Genomic DNA, 27567 nt, shown 5'->3' on the forward strand with positions numbered 1-27567 from the left:
AGAGACATTAAAATAAAGAATTGACAGTAACCACAGGGGAGGGGGGAGATTATGGGGGAAAGAAGAGGAAGGGTATCAAGGAACATGTATGAAAGACACGTGGAAAAAACCAAAAGGTGAAGGATTGAGGGTGGGAGGTGGGGGTGGGTGGGGCGGGGTGGAGTCATAGGGGGAAAATGGAGACAGCTGTACCTGAACAACAGTTTAAAAAAAGGAAAAACTCTCTCATTAAGTGAGTCTTTAATATTTTAATGAAAATCCATCCTGACTTGTAAAGAAGCCTTCTCAACTACTCAAATTGAGTATAAATATTATTAAGTAATGGCAAAACAAAATATGACTGTGACTATTTCTAAACATATGAAATTAGTCAGTAGCTAAAAAAGAGAGGGTGTCTGTAGAATGAAATAAAATTGTTTGTTCCCCTAAAGGTTGTAATTTACTACCAGAAAAAAAAAGTTGGACAGCTATAATTTGTATGGAAAAATTTAAAACTTATTATATAGGTACTTTAAATGGGAATAATATAAGTTCACAAGTATTGCTTTGGAGTAAAAACTTTAGTTGTAAAAATATATATTTTAATGAGTAAAATTAAAAGAGGGTTAGAAACCATAAAAATTAATCAGTCATATTTTAAAACAGCTTAAGATGCTTTCTTTTATCTAGAAAAAAAAATTTTTACTAAACAAAATTTTGTTTTACATAAAACATCTAGGAATTGAAAAATTGCCTGGATATTGAGTATAAGTTACATCTCTGGGAAGTGTCTGTGTGTATACAAAGGCGAATATACAGACAGGCTTTTAAGTGGGAAAATAAAATCAAACTGCCATTAAACATCGTGGAACTATAAAATGTAAGAAAGTAATAAAATACATGTTCTATATTCTAAACACAACGCATTACAGACCTCTAATTCTATGCCAAAATAAGACATTATTTAGTAATACAAAAATTTTGAACAAATTTTCTGATATTCAAGAACTCAGAAAATATATATAATAACTGATCATAGGATACTCAGAAAATCATTCCAAAATATCAGGCAAGATTGTAAGTCTCACTATTTATTAGTAATTTCCGTAAGAGGGAAGAGACTATATTTCCACAAGCTTTTCCACAAGCTGTCGTGTAGAACTTGTTTTCTCTGGAGAAATACCCCAGATGATAAAACACGGAGGTGAGAGGAATAGATAATTACACACACACACCCTGCTATGGAAAGCTAGCCCACTGGAGAGTGCCTATACAATTATTGACACTGTTCGGTCGGGAGACGTCCTGGCCTAACACAGATTGATGGTCCTCTCGTGCAGAATGCTACTTCTGGGAAGAGAAGCCATCTCTACGATGTCAGGGGGCTAAGGACACCGCCCCCCCCCCTCGACGCACTGTGCCCCTGCCTCAACACGTCCCAAAGGGAGATTCGTGAGCACGAATGTTTCAGTGTGGAGGGTTTGAACACGCTGCTCTCAAACTTAACAGCCACCCACACAAATGCTAATCACCACAGCCCTGACTTTTGCTTCCAAAAAAACGCATGGCACAACAATAATAGGAATTATTAAGACCCCAAAATGGGAGTGAGGGGAGGATTTTATTTCTGGTGTGAGGAAAAAGAACAATCTGAAACATGCCCCTGAGCATTAAAGGGCCTGGACAAAGAGACCAAGTGCGGCCCCACTGCCAATATGGATATAGGCTGCCTCCTTCACAGCCAAAGCAAATTACCTAGGCCCCAAAACGATCTGAGCTAGGGGAACAGAAGTATCACATAGGGGCAAAAAGGCAATAGCCCTCTCATCGTACAACTGCACGGATACAAAGATGGGGAGAAACGCCAACGTGTTCCGTGTTTTCTCTACCACGCAGCTGCGGGGAGCATGACAAGGTTGGCGAGCATGGAATGTTAACTCGAGGAAAAAGGACCGTCTTAGGTTTTGAGGAGGGTTCAAAATTATACTGCCCCTTACATCAACTTGATATACTATAATAAAAGCTTTGATTTTAAGCCCTGGCTGGTGTAGCTCAGTGGATTGAGCGCGGGCCTGCGAACCAGACGATCGCGGTTCCATTCCCAGTCAGGGCACATGCTTGGGTTGCAGGCCAGTTTCCAGCAGGGGCCAGTTCCCTGCAGGGGATGCACGAGAAGCAACCATACATTGATGTTTCCTTCCTCTCTCCTTCCTTTCCCCTCTGAAGATAAATAAATAATAAAATATTTTTTTAAAAAAAAAGCTTTGATTTTCCTTTGCAGTAAGTCATGACAGATGGTGACAGGATAGTAAGAAGCTAGGAAAATTCCTGGGCAAGTGCCATGGGGAAACTGAGACAAGACAATTAAACAAGGCCAAACAGTTTGAGCAATTTATAGCCAGCTGGTGAATGGCAAGACCTTATCTCCCCTAACCAGGGACACTTGAGAGTGAATGGCTTATACATCTCCTCGCTGACCTCAGAACACAGCTTAAATCTCTCTGCTCTTGAAAATGGAAAACAGAGACACTAATAATGTCATTTGTGCCAGCTAACCCAAGGACAGATGAAATCAGGGGGACAAATTTTAAAAACCTCATTAAAAGCCAGACTGACTCAAGATAAAAGTAAGACAGTATAGCAGACCAAAGAATATTCCCAAACCCTTATATGCTCATTTGGAAGCATCAGCATATTTAAAAAGCCTCTGGAAAGCCGATGAATATTCTGCTGAAACCCTCCCCTGAGATTCTGACCTGCACAAAAAAAGATGAGGAGCCCTCAGGACAAAGACTCATGCGGGCTCGCTCTGTAGCACGCCCAGGTCCCTTCCTGGGCACGAACCTTTTATGTCCTCCGAAACGCGAAGGGTACCCAGGAGACTTGCAGCCAGGGGAGCAGTGAGCAGCAGCAAGTCAACTTGGGTTTACCACCCCCTCCATACAGTCTCCAGGGCCCCTTTCTTCTCTGAATTCCCAGTGAGCTCGGTAACCGCAGCCCCATCTTGGCTCACTCTTTTCTTATAACTTTTCTAGAGAGCCAAAGCAGAGCAGTGCCTAGGGTCTGTCCTGTTACTTCTTTTATCCTTAATTCTTCCTTTGTTTCGCTGTCCCCAGCCTTAATGAACTAGCTCTCAAAACCACCTGGACTCGCGGTATGAAACCTTTCCTATACAACGTCAAGAACCTGCGCACTACGGGATGGCCTGAGGCCGACCTGCTCCGGGCCAATTCCTGTTTGGTAACAAGACCACTTTGATTTATAACCACTTTACCACTTGCTGTCACCCAGTGCCCAGCTTACTCCCAAGGATGACCACAGGGTCTTGGGAAGGGTCTAAAGGCAGCAGAGAACGCCAGCTGGTAAAGACTGTTCCTGTCTGCTAGATACACTGTCAGAGCAGGGGCATAGAGCCTAAAAGAACAAAAATATTGTAACGGAGAACAGCAAATAAGAAACCGTTGTTTGAAGAAAAGGTCTAGACAGAAACATTGAGGAAGATGATGAGGTCACGACACAATCAGCAGTGAGCAATTTAGACTCCAAATCGAGTGAAACTACCAAGTTAATAACTCTCGCAGACTCTGGGCATTTACAATTCCATTTCAGAGACTTCCAGGAAAATGGATTTCTTTTTCTCCCAGCGTTTAAATGAAACTCCCTACTTCTGAGGACTGAGAATTTAGGATTTGTGTCCTGAGATTAGACACAAGTCAGTGACCAAAATCATCAAGTTCTGCTGGAAATAGTGACTATCAAAAAAAACAGTTTAACCTTTCAGGAGAAATGGACACTTTCAGAAAGCAATATAAAAATACCTCGTAAGAAAGATTAGGAAAAACAGAATAAAATCAGCAGCAGGGAAAAGTGTGGCATAATGAAAGGCGTTTCTGCACAAAATTCAGACCCGCACCCCAGTTAAAGAGAGCGCTCCAGGTGACAGCCCTGCAAGAGAAGTGCTGATAATAGAAATAAAAATTGGAACATTTTGAAACACCCTTGTAATGTGGGGAAACAGACTGAGAATCCAAACTCCACTATAAGCTTCCAAATGCAAATACGCTCCATACTTGTCTTCTAGCATTTGGAGTAAAAATACTATTATTGAAATGGCACTCTTATTTTTTTGTCTTAGTCACTATGGTGTCCTTGTAGAACCATGTTACTACAGCATGCAGGAGGCAAGTCAACTTCATCTGATCTGCGTAGAGAGGTACCTCAGTACTCATTGTTAATTCGTTCCGGAACTCGTGACGAGTGCCAAAACCAACGAGTACCACANAAGAAAGATTAGGAAAAACAGAATAAAATCAGCAGCAGGGAAAAGTGTGGCATAATGAAAGGCGTTTCTGCACAAAATTCAGACCCGCACCCCAGTTAAAGAGAGCGCTCCAGGTGACAGCCCTGCAAGAGAAGTGCTGATAATAGAAATAAAAATTGGAACATTTTGAAACACCCTTGTAATGTGGGGAAACAGACTGAGAATCCAAACTCCACTATAAGCTTCCAAATGCAAATATGCTCCATACTTGTCTTCTAGCATTTGGAGTAAAAATACTATTATTGAAATGGCACTCTTATTTTTTTGTCTTAGTCACTGTGGTGTCCTTGTAGAACCATGTTACTACAGCATGCAGGAGGCAAGTCAACTTCATCTGATCTGCGTACAGAGGCACCTCAGTACTCATTGTTAATTCGTTCCGGAACTCGTGACGAGTGCCAAAACCAACGAGTACCACATGACAGCCAACATCATACTCAATGGGCAAAAACTAAAAGCTTTTCCACTAAGATCAGGAACAAGACAAGGTTGTCCACTTTCACCACTTCTATTCAATATAGTATTAGAAGTTCTAGCCACAGCGATCAGACAAGATAAGGAAATAAAAGGCATCCAAATCGGAAAGGAGGAAACAAAACCGGTATTGTTTGCAGATGACATGATAGTGGACATGAAAAATCCTATAGCCTCTACCAAAAACTACTTGAACTAATAAATGAATTTGGCAAAACAGTGGGATATAAAGTCAATATCCAGAAATCAAAGGCATTTTTGTATACCAACAATGAAACAGCAGAAGCAGAAATCAAGAAAAAAAACCCATTCGATACAGCAAAAACAAAAATTAAATATCTGGGAATAAACCTAACCAAGGAGGTTAAAGACCTGTATGCAGAAAACTACACAACACTGAAGAAAGAAATCAAGGAAGACACAAACAAATGGAAAAATATACCGTGTTCATGGATTGGAATAATTAACATCATCAAAATGTCCATACTACCCAAAGCAATTTACAGATTCAATGCAATACCTATTAAAGTACCAATGGCATATTTCAGAGACATAGAACAAACACTTCAAAAATTTCTATGGAACCATAAAAGAGCCCGAATAGCTGCTGCAATTTTGAGAAAGAAGAACAAACTAGGAGGGATCACAATACCTGATATCAAACTGTATTACAAGGCCACTGCAATCAAAACAAAATGGTACTGGCATAAAAACAGGCACATAGACCATTGGAATAGAACAGAGAGCCCAGAAATAAACCCAACTCTCTACAGTCAATTAATATTCGACAAAGGGGGCAGTAACATAAAATGGAGTAAAGATAGCCTCTTCAACAAATGGTGTTGGGAGAACTGGACAGCTACATGCAAAAAAATGAAACTCGAGCACCAGCTTACATCATACACCAAAATAAATTCAAGGTGGATAAAAGACTTAAATATAAGCTGTGAAACCATTAAAGCCCTAGAGGAGAACATTGGCAGGAAAATCTCAGATATTCCACGCAGCAATAGTTTTACTGATATGTCCCCTAGAGCAAGGGACATAAAGGAAAGAATAAACAAATGGGATCTCATCAAAATTAAAAGCTTCTGCATGGCTAAGGAAAACAGTATGAAGATAAAAAGAGAGGCAACAGCTTGGGAAAACATATTTGCCAATGATACCTCAGACAAAGTTTTAATCTCCAAAATATACAAAGAACTCACTTGACTCCACTCAGAGAAGACGAGCAACCTAATTAAAAAATGGGCAAAGGACTTGAACAGACATTTCTCCAAGGAGGACATACAGAGGATCCAGAGACACATGCAAAGATGCTCGATATCACTAGCTATCAGAGAGATGCAAATTAAAACCACAATGAGATACCACTTTACACCAGTGAGAATGGCTATCATAAAAAAGAAACAAACAACAAGTGTTGGAGAGGTTGTGGGGAAAAGGGGACCCTAGTTCACTGTTGGTGGGATTGCAGACTGGTAGAACCACTATGGAAAACAGTATGAAATTTTCTCAGAAAACTGAAAATGGATCTACCTTTTGACCCAGCAATTCCATTGTTAGGAGTATATCCTAGGAACCCTGAAACACCAATCCCAAAGAACCTATGCACCCCAATGTTCATAACAGCACAATTTACAATAGCCAAGAGTTGGAAGCAACCTAGATGCCCATCTGTAAATGACTGGATCAAAAAGCTATGGTACATTTACACAATGGAATTCTATGCTGCAGAAAGGAAGAAGGAACTCCTACCTTTTGCAACATCATGGATGGAACTGGAAAGCATTATGCTGAGTGAAATAATCCAGGCGGTGAAAGATAAATACCATAGGATATCACTGTTAACAGGAATCTAAACAACAAAACAAACAAGGCAAGCAAAATATGACCAATGACACTCAAATACGGAACAGTCTAACAGGGTCCAGAGGGGAGAGGGGAGAGAATCATAGGGGAAAAGGGGAAGGACTCACATGAACAAGTATAAAGGACACATGGACAATAACTAAGGTAGGGGGCGGAAATGGGGGGGGCATGGGGAGCGCTGGGGTGGGCAGGGCTAGGAATATAAGACAGAAAACAGTACTTGAACAAGAATTAAATAAAAATAAAAATTATAGTAAAAAAACAAGTATATAATGTGAAATTCCTTGGAATATCTTACTATTATTTTTAACCATATAAGTAATACATACAATTGTAGAAAATCATGAAAATAAAAGAATAAAAAAGTAATGTAATACAGAAAAAACAAACATTTCTCTTGTGAGGCAGCACCGTGACTCATAAGTTCTAGCACGTGAGATGAGTCCAGAACAAGTGCCCGGTACTGATACATTTCTTTCTCATCAAAATGCAATGAGCATAGGTTTTGACAAGTTCTGAAGCCAACGAGTATTGAGGTATGACTGTATATTAGAAGTTTTTTCTTGCCTTGAATAAAAGAATACTAAAAAAAATTCATATTAGAATTTTCTTGAACCAGCACACCTATGACTCTGAGATTTAAGATATTTTCTCAATAATAAACCTTTGCTTTCAATTGGCCAGTGTGGCTCATCTAGTTAGAGTGTTGTCCCATAACCAAAAGGTTATGGGTTCAATTCCCAGTCAGGACACATGCCTATGCTGTGGGTTTCATCACCACTCCAGGTGCATACAAGAGGCAACCAATCAATGCTTCTCCTGCATATCAATGTTTCTCTCTCTCTTCCTTTCTCTCTCAAAGCAATGAAAAAATATCCTTGGGTTAGAGTTAAGTGAATAAATAAACAAACCTTTACTTTCTTGGCTGTAAACTTCTATTCAAGTTTGACTGGGCTTTGATGCATGCAGTTAAATGGACAGCTTTAGTCCAGGAACTAAGTGAGTTTATATATTCTCACTCCCTTATATAGAAAGAGTTAATACTTGTTCATAGGGGGTTTTAGAGGAGTCAGTCCATATCGTACATAAACACTTGCCCTTTGCCTGGTACTATCAAGCACTCAACAAATGGTAGATAACGGTGAGGAAGGAAAAATAACTTTTCCTCCACCCTTCTAGGTTCTTTGTGGGGACACCTCTTATAATAAAAGCCAGATTAACAGGAGAAAAAGAGTTCAATACCATGTATACCTGCTGCGCACATTGGAGAGACCTAAGAAAACTGAGTAAGTCTCATAAGTGGCCCACCCCACCCCCTGAAAGACCATCTCCACCTAAAGACAAAAGATGCTGGAGAGGGGGCGCTTTTATGTGAGGTCACCAGAAAAAAATCACAGTAAGCAAAGGCAAGGTTGTAACGCAACTTCTCTGTTGCTAAGAATTTCTAGAGATGCAGTCATCCTCCTCAAGGTACAAAGAAGGAGATGGAGATTTCTCCCTACCAATGGAGATTTTTCTCGTAAAACATATTCTGTTTTCAGAACTTCTTTTGTATCTGCATTTCTTGAAAATAACCACCTCAAAATAATCAAGATGTCCAAGGGGCATATTTGAGGGTATATATTTTGCTCTTAGTCAACATCATCCTCATCCTCATCGTCACCATCGTCTGGTTCATTTTTTTAGTATTGCACCACCGATTTCTGTCTCTACTCCTTAGAGCTATCATTAGAGCAGAAATTGTACCTTATGCTCCCACAAGCTTTAACTTTATCCCCCAATGCGGAAAGTAACCTGAATATGCCATGAGGCTCTGCAAGCAGTCTGTATTCTTTCCTTCACTTATCTATGCAACAATGCATGGTAAGCCAGATACTGGGTTCTCAACACGAAGGTTAAAACTGATTTGGGAAGGCAGAAAAAAGACAAACTCTCTTCCCACTGCATGGGAATTAGTTGCTAATTTCCTATGAACTCCTTCCTGCTTTAGCTTTAATTCTCAGACACTATTTAACTACACGAAATGGTCACTCTCCCCAGATCAGTTTTCTATGTGCTATTACTACTAAATAAGTTATAAGAGATCTCTATAAGTAAATACAAAATTTTAAATGTCATGTTTTTAGTATATAACAGAGTTCTTTTTTATTCTCTATTTTTATTTAATTCTTGTTCAAGTACAGTTTTCTGTCTTCTATTCCCAGCCCTGCCCCCGCCCAGTGCTCCCCATCTCCCTCCCATTTCCACCCCCCACCTTAGTTATTGTCCATGTGTCCTTTATACTTGTTCATGTGAGTCCATCCCCTTTTCCCCTATGATTCTCTCCCCTCTCCCCTCTGGACCCTGTCAGCTTGTTCCGTATTTGAGTGTCATTGGTCACATTTTGCTTGCTTGTTTGTTTTGTTGTTTAGATTCCTGTTAACTGTGATATTAATAACATTTATTGAACATTTTCTGTGTGTGTTACTTTTGTCTAACTTCTTCATGTGTGTTATTGTAACCAACCCTATCCATTTATCTTGCTAGCTTTTGGCATGCTCAGCGTAAGAACCTCCCCAGCACCATCTTGGCCAATAAAGGATATGACCTAGCACTCTGACTGTCTATAGTTAATAACATTAACTCATTAAATATTTACCATAACAGTGTGAAGTAGATATTATTATAATTTTATAGATAAAAACACTGAAGTATAGGAAAGTGAATGGATTTGCCAGGTTTACAGAGATGCTAAGTAGCCAAAGATGTGATTAAAACCTGCCTAAGTCTAAAGCTCATGTTCATGATCATGAATCTACTCTACCTATCATTTCCCAGTATCAGGAATAACAGGATACCTTGTTCTATTGCATTTAACCTTATTGCACTTCCCAGATAGCACATCTTTTTACAAATTGAAAGCTTATCTCAACCCTGCATTGAGCAAGTTGGCGCCATTTCTCAAATAGGATCAGACAATAGTTACCATTTTCAGCAACTAAAAATTACTTTTTCATTAAAGTTATGCACATTGTTATTTTTTAGCACAAGGCTATTCCACACTTATCAGACTGCAGTATAGTGCAAGCATAACTTTTATATGCACTTGGAAACCAAAACATTTGTCTAACTTCATTATGACACTCTCTTTATTATGGTGCTCCAGAACTAAATCCTCCATATCTCCAAAGGGATTGTAACCTAATGCAGGTCCAGCTGCCAGCCAGTGTGAAAGCCAATATTCAAGAGGCAGGTGCTGATGTAAAGGAAAGTGGTTTGTTCAAACGCCAACCATCAGGAAGATAGGGGACAGATGTCTCAAAGCCATCCCCCTGAAAAAGATGGGGGCAGAGGTTTTTATAAGGATGGAGAGAGGAACAGAACATAGAGATCAAGGGAGGATTTGAAAGTTTTCTATGTACAGATGAGAACAGTCCAATTTCACAAGACAAGTGATGGTCTGGTGTATATCATCCTGGTTTATTAATTCTCTGGCTTCAAGTCAGGGCTCCATGGATGAAGGTCAGCAAATATCCCAGAGCAGGGATGCCTGCAGGTTGAGTCTACCTTTTGAAACTAGTTCCTTGAATTCTTATACAAACATGTGGTTTATCTATCAGCTACATATTAGGCAGAGTTGGCACTTACGAGTTATCACCCGAAATAAATTCTTATGACCTATCTATTGGGCAGGGCAACTTTCTAATTACTGAACATCTGCTCTTCTTAACACCCTTAAATGACTTGCCTTTTTTTTTTGAAGTCTTACCTCATCCTTAGCTCAGAATGTCACATATATTTTATTTTCGCTTTCTGACTATGAACCTCTCTTGTATGAGGGATCTCTGACTCTCTCATGTATGTGGGGTTCCCATACGTATGTATTAATCAAATTTGGTTATTTTCTCTTGTTAATCTGTTTCGTGTAGATTTAATCAGTTTAAAGGATGTGGGAGAGTAGAGGAAAGCTTCTGCCTCAATGAAAGAAAGAAAAAGAAAGAGAAAGAAAATGGAAGAAAGAAAGAAAATGGAAGAAAGAAAGAAAGAAAGAAAGAAAGAAAGAAAGAAAGAAAGAAAAGAAAAGAAAAGAAAAGAAAAGAAAGAGAGAAAGAAAGAGAAAAAGAAAGAGAGAATCAGAGCATTGGATGGTGCCAAGTCTAGTTAGCAAAGGTAAGAGCTAAGACAAAAACTTCTGACCCTGAAACTCATTTGAGAATTNGAAAGAAAGAAAGAAAGAAAGAAAGAAAGAAAGAAAGAAAGAAAGAAAGAAAGAAAGAAAGAAAAGAAAAGAAAAGAAAAGAAAAGAAAAGAAAAGAAAAGAAAAGAAAAGAAAAGAAAAGAAAGAGAGAAAGAAAGAGAAAAAGAACGTGAGAATCAGAGCATTGGATGGTGCCAAGTCTAGTTAGCAAAGGTAAGAGCTAAGACAAAAACTTCTGACCCTGAAACTCATTTGAGAATTAAAAGCCTCTCAATGGGAGTCATAAGCAATAATAGAACACAGTCTAATGGAAAGATTTGGTGGGAAGAAGTTGAGCAAGGATAATAAAGTCTGCAAGCTTTCTAATAGAGGCAGAAATTGCGGAAAGCATCTACTCGGGAAAAGTGAAAAGCTCAAGTGTCTGGTACAGAATGAACACACTGAGAGTGCAGAGCAAAGCTACTGCCTAAACTCATGATTACATAAACAAAAAGTGAGTAAGCTTGCCTCTTCCGGGCCATAAGAGAGGTATGTTCAAATCAATCAAGGCTTAGTGTAAAAATAAACCAGAGAAGAGGAAAAATCTGAATCTGATCATATTATTTTCTGGTTTTACATCTGCCAAGCTTTTCAAAACCTGTATGATGTAGATCAGCATCTCTAGGATAATTTACAAACCTTCCAATATACAAGCCATGACTTTATACTCAGCCACATTTCTAGCCATTTCTGCTACCCAACTAACCTCATTTCAGCTTTTCAAAGGGGCCGTGATCTTTTGTCTCTAAATCTTGAAAACATTGAATGTTTTAAATTCAAAGACAAAATGAGAGGAACTGACTTCGTCTAGCAATCACCAGCCAGTACCATACAATAGCTGTGCTCATAGAAAACAGGCAAGCAGTTAGATACGGTGACTCATCAGGTGCCATTATATCCGCTGTGACACCAGGTGGTCTGTGATTACAAAGTGACTTGCAGTGACTCCCTTCAACAAGAGTTAGTGAGAGAGGAATGCCCAAAGACTGAAAATTACAGCAGAAGAACCAGTCAAAATGCAGAGAAGATAAGCAAAATCGTCACTAGGAGCACTGCAAAAAATACAGTCACACATCATCACATAGTGCCTTAAGGCTGATCCCTTGAAGGCAATTAATTATTCCATATGAATTGTTAATTATTCCATATAAATTAGTAGATGTGAGGTGGCCAAACAGTGAACTTGGATTAGTGTCTTGAACAAGCAACAGCCATTAGCAAAAACATTAAGATTATGTTTACCCTTTTATCATCCACTCTAATCATTTCTTTGAACTGAGATCCTGAGTTCACCAGTCCGCACTGCAGGTGGTAAAGGAAACTATGCTTATATTTCTCAAGCATGAATTGCAGAATTTTTCCAAGCTGAGCTCTAGTTTTGATTTACTATTTTAATAAAGGTGGTTAAGGAGACATTTTTCTCTACAACAGGTAGAGTACCCTCATTAGTGAGTTTGCTAATTACTCTGACTTTAAAAGAGAAACACATTGAAGTTGGAGGGCAGACTAATCAGTTTCATAAAAGGAGACGGTTACCTTCCATTTCAAAAAACCTTGGGCTAATAGCGAGATGTATTAGTTCTAGTGAAAAATGTCTGGAAAATAAATTATGACACAATTGCACCACTTTAAAATTTCACATCACTATTCATATTAAAACCTGACCAGTGGATTGATGATCATAACATCTATTTCCATTGTCCCCTTTGAAATAATTATTAAATGTATTGAAAGTTACATTTGCATATGATACCATTATAACTGTCCTAAAGACACTGACAAAAAGCCATGAAACAAGTTTGTTTCATGGCTTGGGAAATTCAAAAAAGACCATATATTTTGGAGTCTGGTGTTAATAAATCTGACCTCTCAATAAACTAACTATGCACGCCAATGTTCATAGCAGCACAATTTACAATAGCTAAGAGCTGGAAGCAACCTAGGTGCCTGTCAGTAAATGAATGGATCAAAAAATTATGCTACATATACACAATGGAATTCTATGCAGCAGGAAGAAAGAAGGAGCTTCTGCCCTTTGCAATAGCATGAATGGAACTGGAAAGCATTATGCTGAGCGAAATAAGCCAGGCAGTGAAAGACAAATACCATATGATCTCACCTTTAACAGGAAACTAAACAACAAAACAAACAAGCAAGCAAAATAAAAACAAAGACACTGAAATAGAGAACAGGGGGACAGTGACCAGAGGGGAGAGGGGAGGGAATTTCAGGGGGAAAAGGGGAAGGATTTACAGGAAGTAGTATAAAGTACACAAGGACAACAACTAAGGGGGGTGGAAATGGGAGGGAGTTGGGGAGCACTGGGGGGGAGTGGGCTGGGATGGGAGTAAAAGACAGAAAACTGTACCTGAACAATAATTAAATAAATATATATAATTATTTAAAAAGTTTTATACACTGTTCTTTCAAAATTGATATATTTCAATAATTTTTACCATTTATTCTATTATCACATTATTTTTGCTTGCTTATTTCATTAGTACATTAGCCAAGGTATCATTAAGAAAACTTAAATATTAAAAGAGGCAGACTTATAAAGGGACTCCACTTACAGGAGTGTGGGCAGGGATAAGGAAATAAATAAGGAATGGTGAAACACCCAAAGAAGCAATTCAAAGCCATTGCCATTTCTAGGACTGAAAAGACAAGAAGAGCATTTTAAGAGCCCTGAGAACTGGAATATTGGAGGAGTGGGCAGCTGGCATAAAGTTACTGCCAGAGACCCTATAAAAAAAGAAAGGGAGGAGGTAAGGAAAAGGTACTGTGATTTTTAGCCCCTTGTGCTACAATCTGCCAGTGGCTCCCACTGGTCTGACCCCACCAGAGGAGAGTCAGCCGAGGAAATCTCGAGATCTGGTTCACCAAGATTCAGTTCCTAAAAGCAGAGCACGGTGGAAAGGGTCAGAGAGTGGACTGGGAGGAAGCAAACACAAAATTTAGCACAATGAGTAATTTAAATAGATATAAATAATGCTATATGGACATAGTTTTCTAAGAAAACTATTTACTTACAAAAAGTTTATTTGGTATCATAAAATAATTCAGGCATGCAGAAAAGTATAGAGAATACTCTACCAAATGCCACTGTAGAACAAACCAGCTCTTTCTAATTTTAAAAATTACCTGTTTGCTTCATGTATTTAAATATTTTATATATTTAACTCCATATGTAAGTACATGAAGATATGTATGTCATATGTCATAACTACTATATATCATATATAAATAAAGTTCTGTATAGAATTTGAACTTATTCCCCCTTCTTCATTCTTATTTATAATTGATAATTCCACAAGTGTGTTTAGAATTTTATTTTATATATAAATATCTAAAAATATGCAAACTTATATTAATTATATAAAACTATATATGCATAATGTAGTATTGTATATTATGTCTTAGTCTTCAAATAAATTATTAGACTGTATATACTTTTACAGATTTACTTTTCTCATAACTTTGTAACTTAAAACTTATTTATGTAAATATAAGAAACTCTAGTCCATGCATTTTACCATTATTATATTGCTTTTTGTTTGATATAAAAATGTTCTTATAAATTCTCATATAGAGCCCTGGCTGGTGTAGCTAGTGGATTGAGCATGGGCCTGCGAACCAGAGGATCGCAGTTCGATTCCCAGTCAGGGCACATGCCTGGGTTGCAGGTCAGTTCCTGCCAGGGGACACACGATACATTGTGTGTCCTCAGCACAGGCAACAATACATTGATATTTCTCTCCCTCTCTCTCCTTCCCTTCTCCTCTAAAGATAAATAAAATAAAATATTAAAAAAATAAAACACCAATATAAAAAAATTCTCATATAGAAGGGTATATAAGAGCTCTCAAATTTTAATCATTAGAAACAATGCAATAATTGATAGAACTACGATTCTCTCTTTGTGTCTTCAGGGTTTGCTCAGCGTGGTCAGATGCACACCATTCCAGCTGATGCAAGGACACTTCTAGGCCTCCTTGGTTTATGACACGGTGCTCAAGTCACATAATCACTTAGTATCCCATAATCCAACATTCAGTGTGAAAACTATTTTTTAAGTGTTTTTATTTTCTAAAAAACACACTACCTTGAAACAAAACCCAGTTCCTCAGTTTTGGCTATACAAACCAAGCCCAGGGTTGGTTTGTGTAATAACTGGCTACAGATGAGAATAGCTGGAGAGAATATAACATATTTATTAGAAAGCATCAGAAAATTGTCAAAGTAGTAAAGAATTGAGTAGTAAAGTTTGTTTTACAAACAAAGATTTAGAAGAAAATTAGGACATGTAAGGCTGGTGTCCATGATTGCTCTTAACCCGAGAATTCAGCAGAAGACTGAGAGGCCAGGTAATTGAACAGTGCTTTCCACAGGCAGATGGAAAGACACGGATTGGAGTTTGAATTCACAAGTAGAGAAGCCTGGAGAATATCCTGAGAGTTTTCATGAGGCATGACACCTCGATTAAAATAGTCTCAATCTCTGTCGAATTAAATTAATCCAGGATGACCAGTGATTTTAGCCAGGTCACCAGTTGATAGCAAACATAAATCTTGTCTGGAGAAAGGGAGTAGTATCTAGCAATTCAATTTATCTCTATAGATTTTATGTGCAGTGTCTGGTGCTCAATCAAAATAACCATGCATGTTTGTCGCTAAAAAATTGGAAGGAATCAGAGACCACAAACCCGGAATAGTTAAACGATAAGTCATATCATGTCATTCTTTATTTTATTTAACACCCATTAAACATGTTATTGCATTTAATACATGCTAGCTCATATTCTGATTACAAAGAAAAAACCCTAAAGTCATTTAAATCATCAAAACAACGAGAGGAAGCCAGCATTCTTGCTCCTCTCATTCTACAGATGGGGGCTGTGGTAGACACCATCACGGCTCCCACCAAAGATGTTCACATTTTAACAACTGAAATCTGTGAATATTCTGCCTCACACAGCAAAGGGNTTTTCATGAGGCATGACACCTCGATTAAAATAGTCTCAATCTCTGTCGAATTAAATTAATCCAGGATGACCAGTGATTTTAGCCAGGTCACCAGTTGATAGCAAACATAAATCTTGTCTGGAGAAAGGGAGTAGTATCTAGCAATTCAATTTATCTCTATAGATTTTATGTGCAGTGTCTGGTACTCAATCAAAATAACCATGCATGTTTGTCGGTAAAAAATTGGAAGGACTCAGAGACCACAAACCCGGAATAGTTAAACGATAAGTCATATCATGTCATTCTTTATTTTATTTAACCCCCATTAAACATGTTATTGCATTTAATACATGCTAGCTCATATTCTGATTACAAAGAAAAAACCCTAAAGTCATTTAAATCATCATAACAATGCAAGGAAGCCAGCATTCTTGCTCATCTCATTCTACAGATGGGGGCTGTGGTAGACACCGTAACGGCCCCCACCAAAGATGTTCACATTTTAACAACTGAAATCTGTGAATATTCTGCCTCACACAGCAAAGGGTCTTTACAGTTCTAATTAAGCATCTTGAGATGGAAATATTGCCCTAAACTATGCAGATGTGCACCATGTGGTAAACCACAGGTGTTTTTATAAAAGGGAGGTAGAGGGTTGGAATCAGAAAAAATGACTGAAGCAGATGAGCAAAGCAGAAGTTGGAGTGATAAGAAGTAGGTGTTTTGTGCGGGGAATGCAGGTGGCTCCTTAAAGCCAGAAAAAGCAATGAAATGGACTACATACACTAGAGCAGAGGTGTCCAACTTTTTGGCATCTCTGGGCCACACTGGAAGAAGACGAGTTGTCCTGGGCTACACATTAAATACAGTGTGACACGTTAATCACACAAAAATCTCATAATGTTTTAAGTAAATGTACTGTTTTGTGTTGGGCTGAATTCACAGCCATCCTGAGCTGCATGCAGCCTGCAGGCCACAGTCTGGACACCCCTGCTAGAGGCTCCAGAAGAAGCACCTGCCTGTATCTTGATTTTAGGGCTTTTGACATTCAGAGCTATACAACAATAATTCCTGTTGTTTTATTCAACAATAAGTGTAAGATTTATTTCAACCTCTTTCCCTCCTAATCTCTCTCTTTCTCCCTCTGTCTCTCTCACTCTCTCTCTCTCTTTCATTCTCTTTACATTTCTCAGTCTATGTAGAAGAATCCAAATGATAAGAAACTTGAGGCTCCCACTGGAAGACTTGAGAGTGAACTTGGAAGAGGAACGTCCAGCTCATTCAATTCTGAATTTTCAGTCCTGGCCAACAGGCCAAAAGTGTGTCCACAGATGTGTAAGAGACCCTGAGTCAGACAACTCAACTAATGCTTGTTGTTTGAAATGCTTACATTGTGGGGTAATTTCTTATGTAGCAGTAAGTAACTAATGCATTCTTCTATTGGAACAATGATTTTAGGTGTGCATTATATTTTCTCATTGTAGCCTATGTGTCATTTTTCACTTTTCTTCTCATCTGTTTGGTCACTTTCTTCAGGTTTGTTTTTTCTTTACTCTTCAACTATGTCCACTTTACCCAGCCATTATGATTTTTTAAATTTCAACAAACATGTATGTTTAAATTAATTTATTAATATTTGATTCATTTTCTCATTAGCTTTGTCTTTTAAAATAATTATATCACCTAAGTTTTTAAATTTTAATTATACATATACATACATATTTCATTGGTATTCAACATCCTATATTTGATTTTAAATATTATGGCCTAAATAGGCACTATATCTAGTAATTATTGCTGTTGTCTCTCAGACATGGTGGGGTTTTTTTCTTTGTTGGGGATCTTTGTTCTCTGTCTCTCTCTCCCTTTTTAACTAACATCACAGGAATCCTAAAGGCCCAAGTTGGGAATTGTATCTAGAGTTTGGAAAAGATTTGCAATCGCTTTTGATGAGACTCAAAGTTAGTGCCAATTTGGGGCCATTTTAGCCTCCTTTTGAAAATCATAGACCTGTCGTAAAAACTCCAGACTTAATTCTGCCACTTGCAGACGGGCCTGTTGTGGTTCTGGAGCTTCTATTGTCCCTGAAGTTCCCACCACATGGTGTGTGAATAGGTGTGTGTTTAGGTGTGTGTGACAATGAGTGATTCTTGATTTCCCATTCTTCTCTGGAGTTCTCAAACATGCGAAAATTAATGATTCACTGAAGACCTAGTTGTTTCACTGTTGGAGGTGCCTCACAGTACATTGCCAAGAGCAAACACTTTTGTGTTCTGAAGGAGTTCGTATTACTTACCACAGGATTTTATTTAATTCATATAACAACTTCCCATAGGTTGATGCTCCAGGTGTTTTGTTTCTTTCTCACTGTTAACACTGCTGAAATACCCATTTGAGTGCCTAACTTAAAATATAGCTCTGATTGTTTCCTTGGAATAAAGGTCTACAGATTTAATTACTAGGTGAAAATGTTCACAATATTCAAAGCTTTTAAAAATATGTTGTCAGGCCATATTCCAGAAAGCACCCATAATTTGTACCCTCACCAGCAGTGTAGCAGTGCATTGAAATCCATATATTTTAGGATGAGTAATTTATTCAGATAATTTTCCCTGGTAAATGAGCTCTAGAATATAGCATTAATTGCATTGGTGAAAACGGCAGAGAGAAGTTAGGAGATATTCCTGCACTGCAAAAGCACAGCTCTGCAAGGATGCCCGTTGTTTGATCAGCCTGAGAAGACCATGGAGAGCTAGCTTCACACAGGCATTTAAAGGAACATGAGCAGATGGGGTCATGGCATTAATTGCAATGAATGAAGTACACCAATGTTGGAGATTTGCTGAGAGCCTATTCCGTTTATAGGATAAGAAATCTTAATAGATTAAACATCCTCTAGATCACACACACTTTTTAAGAAGTAATTTTCCTAAGAAAAATAATCTATACAGGAGTTTACTTTTATTCCTAAGGTAAAAGGGCCGAAAAACAGTTGTATTAAGAAAACCACTTTTACTTACATTACTGCTGACAAGGCCAAAACCAGCAAAACAAGCATGCTAAGTTTCAGCTGGCTAAATGATTAACTTGGCAAAAGTCGAAGCTGCTGACACACTAATAAAAAAGATTTATTTCCAAAAGATTTGTTGTTGCACCTGCAGAAGATTATGTAACTCTGTGCTATATTATTTTTCTAAGAAAATACGTGTTAACTCTAAAATATCTCCAGAAGATTGGAAGTTTTTTTAAAAGGGACTGAGGGTTCTGCAAGGATGATATAGAAAGCAATATTTTTATCTTCTCTTCACTGCTTTTCTGTAAGCTAGCTATTAAAATGAGATGGTCTTCACTTCAAAGTCCTCGAAAGTGTATGCTCTTCATTTCAAATTGGTTTTGACTCATGCACGTGGATACAACGTGGCCTAAAAATACTCAATATTCTAGAGCATATTCCTGATTCCTCTCACTTATTCATGGGTTGGGAGTCTTTTGTTATTTTTATGCTCTTACAATCTTTGAACTTCAAAATACTATAGTGTCATGAAAAAAGTCATCAAGTCGCTGATGCCCACCTAGAATTTAGATATTTGCTGCCCCATCTTTACGATTTTAAAAGCACGTCCTAGGGTGAACTGCCTCTAGAATTAACATTCAGTAGATAAAAAACGCTGACCCAGATGCGTGAAAGTGTCACCCATCCCTGCTGTGAGGAAGCATTTGTGCCCTGGACACTCGGGTTTCCTTGACTGCTCTTGCCCAAGAAAGTCGCTGCCGCTCAGTCCTCTGACTGCCTGGCCTCGACCCATTGTGATTTTCCCCTTTTCACATTTACACTACTTTCCAAATACTTCATTGTTTTAACATAAATAAACTAAGAATGTTAGTTGGAGAAACTTAAACAATAAATGTAACTCTTATATCATAGAAATATGGTTTTAAACCTACTGTGCTGCCAAATAAACCCTTGTTCCTACTACTTACTGATATTAAATTATGGAAAGTGTATTGATTTCCTTTCAAAAATGTCCTATGTCATTTAAGGATATTTTTTTCAATTAAACCAGAGAGTGTTGAAGTACATTTTCAATGAAATCAGAATGGGTTGAAGTAAGTATTAAAATGAAAGCTAAAGCTGTGACTGGTGTGGCTCAGTGGGTTGGGTGTCATCCCACAAACTGAAAGGTCATCGGTTTGATTCCCAGTCAGGGCACATGCCTGGGTTACACCCAGGTTCCTGGTCTGATGGAGGTTTCTTGCTCACATTAGTGTTTCTCTCCCTCTCTTTCTCCCTCCCACCCTCTCTCTCTGTAAAAATAAATAGATAAATAAAATCTTAAAATGAAAGCTAGAGTACAAGCCATCATGGAAACTTTACATACATTTTAAATGCATACTGGCTTGAAAGATTTTTTTAGTACTGTCTGAAAATATCTGTTTTGAAGAAATAAAAGAATCTTCAAAAAACAATTTTGATATTTGAAAAAATGAATTCATTTCAAAATGTTGTAACCAACAGTTCTTCAATCAGATCATTGGTTACCAGTACATATAAAAATAAGTTATTTTCTATCAGTATGGGGTATATAAAATACCAGAAGCCATGGTGATGGGAGTATTGGACAGGCAGCAGCCCGGAGAGGGTCTGCCTCAGGTAGGCCTGTCGTGTGCGGGCTCTTGACTTCATGTAGGAAAGATTTCCCAACTGAAGTCTAGGCAATTTTTGTAGCACGTTTATTAAGGCTGGGGCAATGAAACAAAAGAAAGACTTAGGGTAGAAGAAGTAACAGGGGAGAGCCTGGGCGGTACTCTGGTTCGGCTCCCTAAAAAAGTTATAAGAAAAGAGCGAGCCAACGTGGGTCTACTTTAAGCTCATGGAAAGTCAGAAGAAAAGGGGGACTTGGAGACAGGATCAGGGGGGTAGCCCAGGTGGAGCTGCGGCTGACCACTGCGCCCCTGGCTGTGAGTCTCCTGGGGACCCTTAGAGTTTAGAAGGAAGTAAAATGTTCGTGCCTGAGAAGGGGCGTGGGCGTGCTCTAGAGTGAGGAAGCACTGAATCTTGGTCCTGAGGACATTTTATCTTTTTTCTGCAGGTGAAAATCTTAGGAGAGGATTTTAGCAGAATATTTATCCACTTTCCAGGTGCATTTTCAATATGCTGATAGGTCAAAATGAGCATTCTAGGGGGTTTGGGGGAATATTCTTTGGTCTGCTACACTGTTTTACTTTTATCTTGAATCTGTCTGGCTGTTAATTGGGTTTTTATTACTTGTTCCCCTGACTTCTTCTGTCCTTGGTTCAGCTGGCACAAATGACATTAATTGGGTCTCTGTTCTGTAGCTCCCAGACCAGGGAGACTTAAGCTACATATTCTCTGGTTAGGGAGGAGAGGTACAAACCTTTTAGCCTCAAGTGTCCTTGGTTAGGGGAGATAAGGTCTGGTGACTCACCCACTGTCTGTAAGTTGCTCAAACTGTTTGGCCTTGTTTAATTTTCTTGTCTCAGTTTCTCCATTCCACTTACCTGGGAATTTTCTCAGCTTCTTACTATCCTGCCTCAGCAGTGTTTCTTCATTATGCCTCTTGGTTATCTCCCAGTATCTCTTCGATTAAAGTTCTCCAGTCCTTCATATTTGAAAATGTTGCCTCATAACTCCATCATGGGGCTCAATTGGAATATCTCACTGTTTTGTCTGTATTAACAAATTTTCATCATGCCAAAGAAGCTCATGCAGGTTCAGCAAAGTACATGGGGTATGCTTGAGCTGTGTGAGTTATAGAATAATAAATTATTGTCTTCAAAATGGTAAGCAGAATAAGAAATATGGGCTTCTAAATGATTTGTTAGAAACTAGTTGTAGTTTCTAACATGTAAGCTTTTAACTTAAAAGGGTGTTTTTTAATAATAAAGTCTCTGTTAGATCATAAACAATCAAGTAATCAATACTTGCTATGTAGAGGCAAATAACATAATTAAATAGGGCATAGAATAAAGAGTGCTGTGTTTAAAATGCATTTTAAACGTCACATCAAGAGAAAGTTCAAGTGCCTTTCAGAAATACCCTAGTAAGAAAGATTGAGAGTTGATAACAGAAATAAGTTGGGAAATGTGGAAAAGGGCTTTGTAATCTCTTTTCAATAGTAATAAATTATATTTTTCTCCTGAAGAACAAGGAAGCTCCTTCCGCTGAGTCCTGGAAGAAACACAAGAAGCCACACGCCCTTCAGAAAGATGAGATAGAAATGAAGCATCCCTGTGGCACCTCAAAAGCTAAAAGGATTTGTGTTCGCCTAAATCTGGGGTGTTTTCCCCCCAATATATTATTTGTTTATTTATTTATTTATTTAATTTCTTTTAATTGTTGTTCAAGTACAGTTTTCTGTCTTTTACTCCCATCCCAGTCCCCCACCCAGTGCTCCCCACCTCCCTCCTGTTTCCACCCCCCTTAGTTTTTGCCCATGCATCCTTTATACTAGTTCCTGTAGACTCTTTCCCTTTTCCCCTGAAATTCCCTCCCCTCTCTTCTCTGGTCACTGTCCCCCTTCTCTATTTCAGTGTCTTTGGTTATATTTTGCTTGCTTGTTTGTTTTGTTGTTTAGCTTCCTGTTAAAGGTGAGATCATATGGTATTTGTCTTTTACCACCTGGCTTATTTCATTCAGCATAATGCTTTCCAGTTCCATCCATACCACTGCAAAGGGTAGGAACTCCTTCTTTCTGATGAGATCCCATTTGCTTATTCTTTCCTTTATATCCCTTGCTCTAGAGGACATATCAGTAAAAACGTTGCTGTGTGAAATATGAGATTTTCCTGCCTATATTCTCCTCTAGGATTTTAATGGTCTCATGGCTTATATTTAAGTCTTTTATCCACCTTGAATTTATTTTGGTGTATGGTGTAAGTTGGTGCTCGAGTTTCATTTTTTTTTTTTTTGCATGTGGCTGTCCAGTTCTCCCAACACCATTTGTTGAAGAGGCTATCTTTACTCCATTTTATGTTATTGCCCCCTTTGTCGAATATTAATTGACTGTAGAGAGTTGGGTTTATTTCTGGGCTCTCTATTCTATTCCATCAGTCTATGTGCCTGTTTTTATGCCAGTACCATGCTGTTTTGATTACAGTGGCCTTGTAATACAGTTTAATATGAGGTATTATGATCCCTCCTACTTTGTTCTTCTTTCTCAAAATTGCAGCAGCTATTTGGGGTTGTTTATGGTTCAGTATAAATTTCTGAAGTGTTTGTTTTATGTCTGTGAAATTTGCCATTGGTACTTTAATAGGTATTGCATTCAATCTATAAATTACTTTGAGTAGTATGGACATTTTGATGATGTTAATTCTTCTGATCCATGAACACAGTATACGTTTCCATTTGTTTGTGTCTTCCTTGATTTCTTTCTTCAGTGTTGTGTAGTTTTCTGCATACAGGTCTTTTACCTCCTTGGTTAGGTTTATTCCTAAGTATTTTATTTTTCTTTTTGCTATATCAAGTGGGATTTTTTTTCTTAATTTCTGCTTTTGCTGTTTCATTGTTGGTATAGAAACATGCTTTTGATTTCTGTATATTGACTTTGTATCCCACTGTTTTGCCAAATTCATTTATTAGGTTGAGCAGGTTTGAAAGGTTTTTAAAAGAGGAACAGTGTAGTTAATGCTGTGGAAGGAAAGTGGCTGGAGGAATTTGCAGCCTCATTTTGAAAAGACAAGCAACTTATTCTTCGCTGTCTCAGGGTTTTCCAAAGATTAGAGACTTCCTTGAGAGGATAAAGAGAAATAGCAGTGAATTAAGAGTGATGAATTCTAGTCAAAAAGAACCAAATAGCACACACTTTCTGCTGCTAAGTTAACTTTAGATCATGATATTTTTGTTTGTAATTGTTTTCATAGTGTAAAATTAATTCACATTGCTCTATATGTTGTTTGCTAATTGTCTAAATTCTCCATTCAAATTTTGAAGTCCTTATTAAATATTTGTCCTGGCTGGCATGACTCAGTGGATTGAGTGACATCCTGTGAAACAAAGGGTCACTGGTTTGATTCCCAGTCAGGGCACATGCCTGTAGGCCAGGTCCCCAGTTGGGAGTGCATAAGAGGTAACCACACATTGATATTTCTCTCTCCCTCTCTTTCTCCCTCCCATCCCCTCTCTCTAAAAATAAATAAATAAAATATTTTTAAAATATTATAAATATTTGACTTCAACCAGAAATTCCTGGGAGAAAAAAATCTGTTTTCATCATTTCCCTGTTCAAGAATAATTAATACTTCAGTTGTATTTACAGTGTGAAGCCATTCTCCATAACATGGCATTCCAGTATTTCTATCATATATCCTTAATCTAGTTCATAACATATTATCTTTCATAACATATTATCTCTTGGGATTATAATCTTGGTCTCCAAGTTCTATCAGTTTAATTGTACACCTGCCAAAATCAAATGTTGAAGTTCTAACCCCTAGTACTTCAAATGTGAATGTATTGAACATAGGACCTTTAAAGAGGTTATTTAGTTCAAAATGAGTCATTGGGGTGCACCCTAATCCATTGTGACTTGTGTCCTCAAAAGAGGAGGAGATTAGGACACAAACAACACAGACGGAGAGAAGTCAGCCAAGTGCAAGCCAACCAGAGGGCCCTCAAAGAAACCAAATCTGCTAAAATTTTGATCTTGGACTTCTAGCATCCAGAACTGTATGAAAATAAAATTCTATTCCTGAAGACACGCAATTAGTGGTATTTTTTTAAATGGGAGCCATAGTTAAAGTTGACTAAAATTTTTCCAAAAGAAACTCTATCATGTATTGAATATATTGAATATTTACTAAATGCAAAATATACATATCTGGGCAAAAGTAAGTTTATAGTTTTCAGTGTGTGAAACACAAAGTTTATTCTTATATCATTGTTCATTAATTATAGTATTATTTTTCATGCAAATAATGGAAAACCTTACTTTACCCTACACTGTATGTGTTATTTCACTCAGCACAAACAAAAACTGAAAGTGGATTAGTATTATCCTTCTTTTAAAGATAGTAGGACTTTGCTTCAAATTACATCATTTATTAACACTGGTTCTATCATTTGAATTTGCTCTTTTACTTTGTAACATTCTATCTCCCTAGTGTAAACTCACTACACCCCTCACACACTCCTGCTTACTTTCTTATCATTTTTGGAGCCCTGGCTTTGAAACTTCTGCTTTATAATTTTGTACACCATTCCAAATTTTCTCTATCTGACATTCCCAATGCCAAAATTACAATAAATTTAATAGCAAGTTCAATACAGTGAAAAGAGAACATGTCTGGATAGAAATCTTGGACATTGCAGGCAGTAGTTGTACGACATGAGCTCACCAGCCCTCTGTGGGCCTTGGACCTACATCTGAGGGGTGGAGTCACACTTGACTCCAGCACCTGATGTGAGCACCTGACATGAACGCTCTTCTGAGGTTTTATGCAAAATCTGTGTGCATTGCCTGGCTTATAACAAATCACAAATAGCCTTTAAAATCTGTGGTTCTATCATAACATTTTTCAATTTGCATGATTGTATACTATTGGAACTTTAAGGTTCTTTTAAAAAATTAATACTACAATGCTAGGTCTTGACAATTAAATGTTCATTATTTGCCTTGTAATATCAACTACAGCAAAGCAAATGATTCTTCGGATCAGTATTCTCAACTAAGAATTATTTTCTCATTAGATGCTCCTAAACAGATAATCAATCGTGAAATTATTGAAAGCACGAGTTTTTGCCAACTGAGTTGGCTGATAACAAGAGCCAAAGTAAAGAATTATTAAGAAAAAGGTCTATCCTTCATTATTACTTCATTTGTTGATTCACTCACTCAATAAGTAACTAAAGAATGAATGTTGTATGCATGCACTGATATGATGCAGAATTTACAAAGATAAATAAGAAGGACAGAGTTAATAAAAATACAGAAACATGAGAAAAACAGAATAAAAAGTGAAATATTTCATACTAGAATTGCACAAAAAAATCCCAAGACCCTTTAGGTTGATGATTATTTTTAACTAACTTGATTAAGGCAGACAACATAGAAGGCAAAGAATTCAAACAATGTTGTAAAAGATGGATGATATTTAGTCCTTAAGGAAACAGGGGTATTGGAGAAAAACTATGCTTTTTGATGGAGGCGAGAAAGCACAGGGCACATGCGCAAGTATTCGGGAGTTCCGTTTACCTATAATGTGGCTATCCCGAAGAAAACTAGGTAAAATTAGCTTGAAAATCATGACTTTCTTGAATGCCAAGTTATGGATGTTTGGTTTACTCTGAGTGAGATAGAGAGTAATTATAGATTTGGGGGCAAAGGGCACTACTTAATCAAAGCTGTGACATTTTCTTAAATTACCCCCCCCCGTTCTCTAGTCTGCGCCAGCAAGGGGCAGGACTGGCTTCTTATTTGAGTTACAGACCACTCTATCTCGGATCCTATGCCCAATTTTGGTAAATGCAAACCCCCGTTAAAAGTCCTCCAAGCCAGGAGCTTTCATCTTTTACCTACAGGTAGTCTTTAGGAATTCCATGAACTAGATGTAGCCCCGAAGCACTCATCTCTCTCACACACAGACACAGCNGAAAAACTATGCTTTTTGATGGAGGCGAGAAAGCACAGGGCACATGCGCAAGTATTCGGGAGTTCCGTTTACCTATAATGTGGCTATCCCGAAGAAAACTAGGTAAAATTAGCTTGAAAATCATGACTTTCTTGAATGCCAAGTTATGGATGTTTGGTTTACTCTGAGTGAGACAGAGAGTAATTATAGATTTGGGGGCAAAGGGCACTACTTAATCAAAGCTGTGACATTTTCTTAAATTACCCCCCCCCCCCCACCGCCGTTCTCTAGTCTGCGCCAGCAAGGGGCAGGACTGGCTTCTTATTTGAGTTACAGACCACTCTATCTCGGATCCTATGCCCAATTTCGGTAAATGCAAACCCCCGTTAAAAGTCCTCCAAGCCAGGAGCTTTCATCTTTTACCTACAGGTAGTCTTTAGGAATTCCATGAACTAGATATAGCCCCGAAGCACTCATCTCTCTCACACACAGACACAGCAAATTTTTCTTTGATTGTCTTTCTGTCATGTTGAAAAATGTGTATTTGCCTATGGAGAATATGTTACATTAATGCTTTGATATCTTTGCTGTAAATGACATGATATACTACTGTGAGTGTAGTCTTTACACCATATTTCACTTAGAATAGCTTCTGGTTGCTAGAAATCATTAAAAACCCATCTGTTTGCCATCATTTATGTTGGGCATAACTTCAGTGCAAAACTATCAAATAAAAGTATTAAACGCAAATAAAATTACTTTTGATTTTAATTTTATTGTGAAACTTGATTGGCCATAAAACCATAGTATTAGAGTAGTAAACTTGTTTGTCAGTAGTAACGTAAGGTCAGTAAGACTGGAAAATCTGCTAGCTGTATCTAACCTGAGAAGGTGTCACACAATGTTGGTTTTTCTCATGAGAAGAAGGCTTGGTTAAAGGAGTCTAGAAATTAAAACTCTCTTGAATCAAACTCTTCCTGGGAAGCACCCTACAAGACGGCATATTCCATTTCCAGTTACGAATCAGGGCTGCTCCTCTCTGAAGTGACCTTAATACAGCCACGTTTTCTGGCAATGCAAGCTGGTTTGTAGCTTGTTGTTCAGGAAGAAATCGGAGCAGTACCTGGAGCAAATGAGACCACCCGTTCAAG

Source organism: Sturnira hondurensis, unplaced genomic scaffold (assembly GCF_014824575.4).
Source record: "Sturnira hondurensis isolate 20B ecotype Veracruz unplaced genomic scaffold, ASM1482457v3 Scaffold0022017, whole genome shotgun sequence".
NCBI lineage: Eukaryota > Metazoa > Chordata > Mammalia > Chiroptera > Phyllostomidae > Sturnira > Sturnira hondurensis.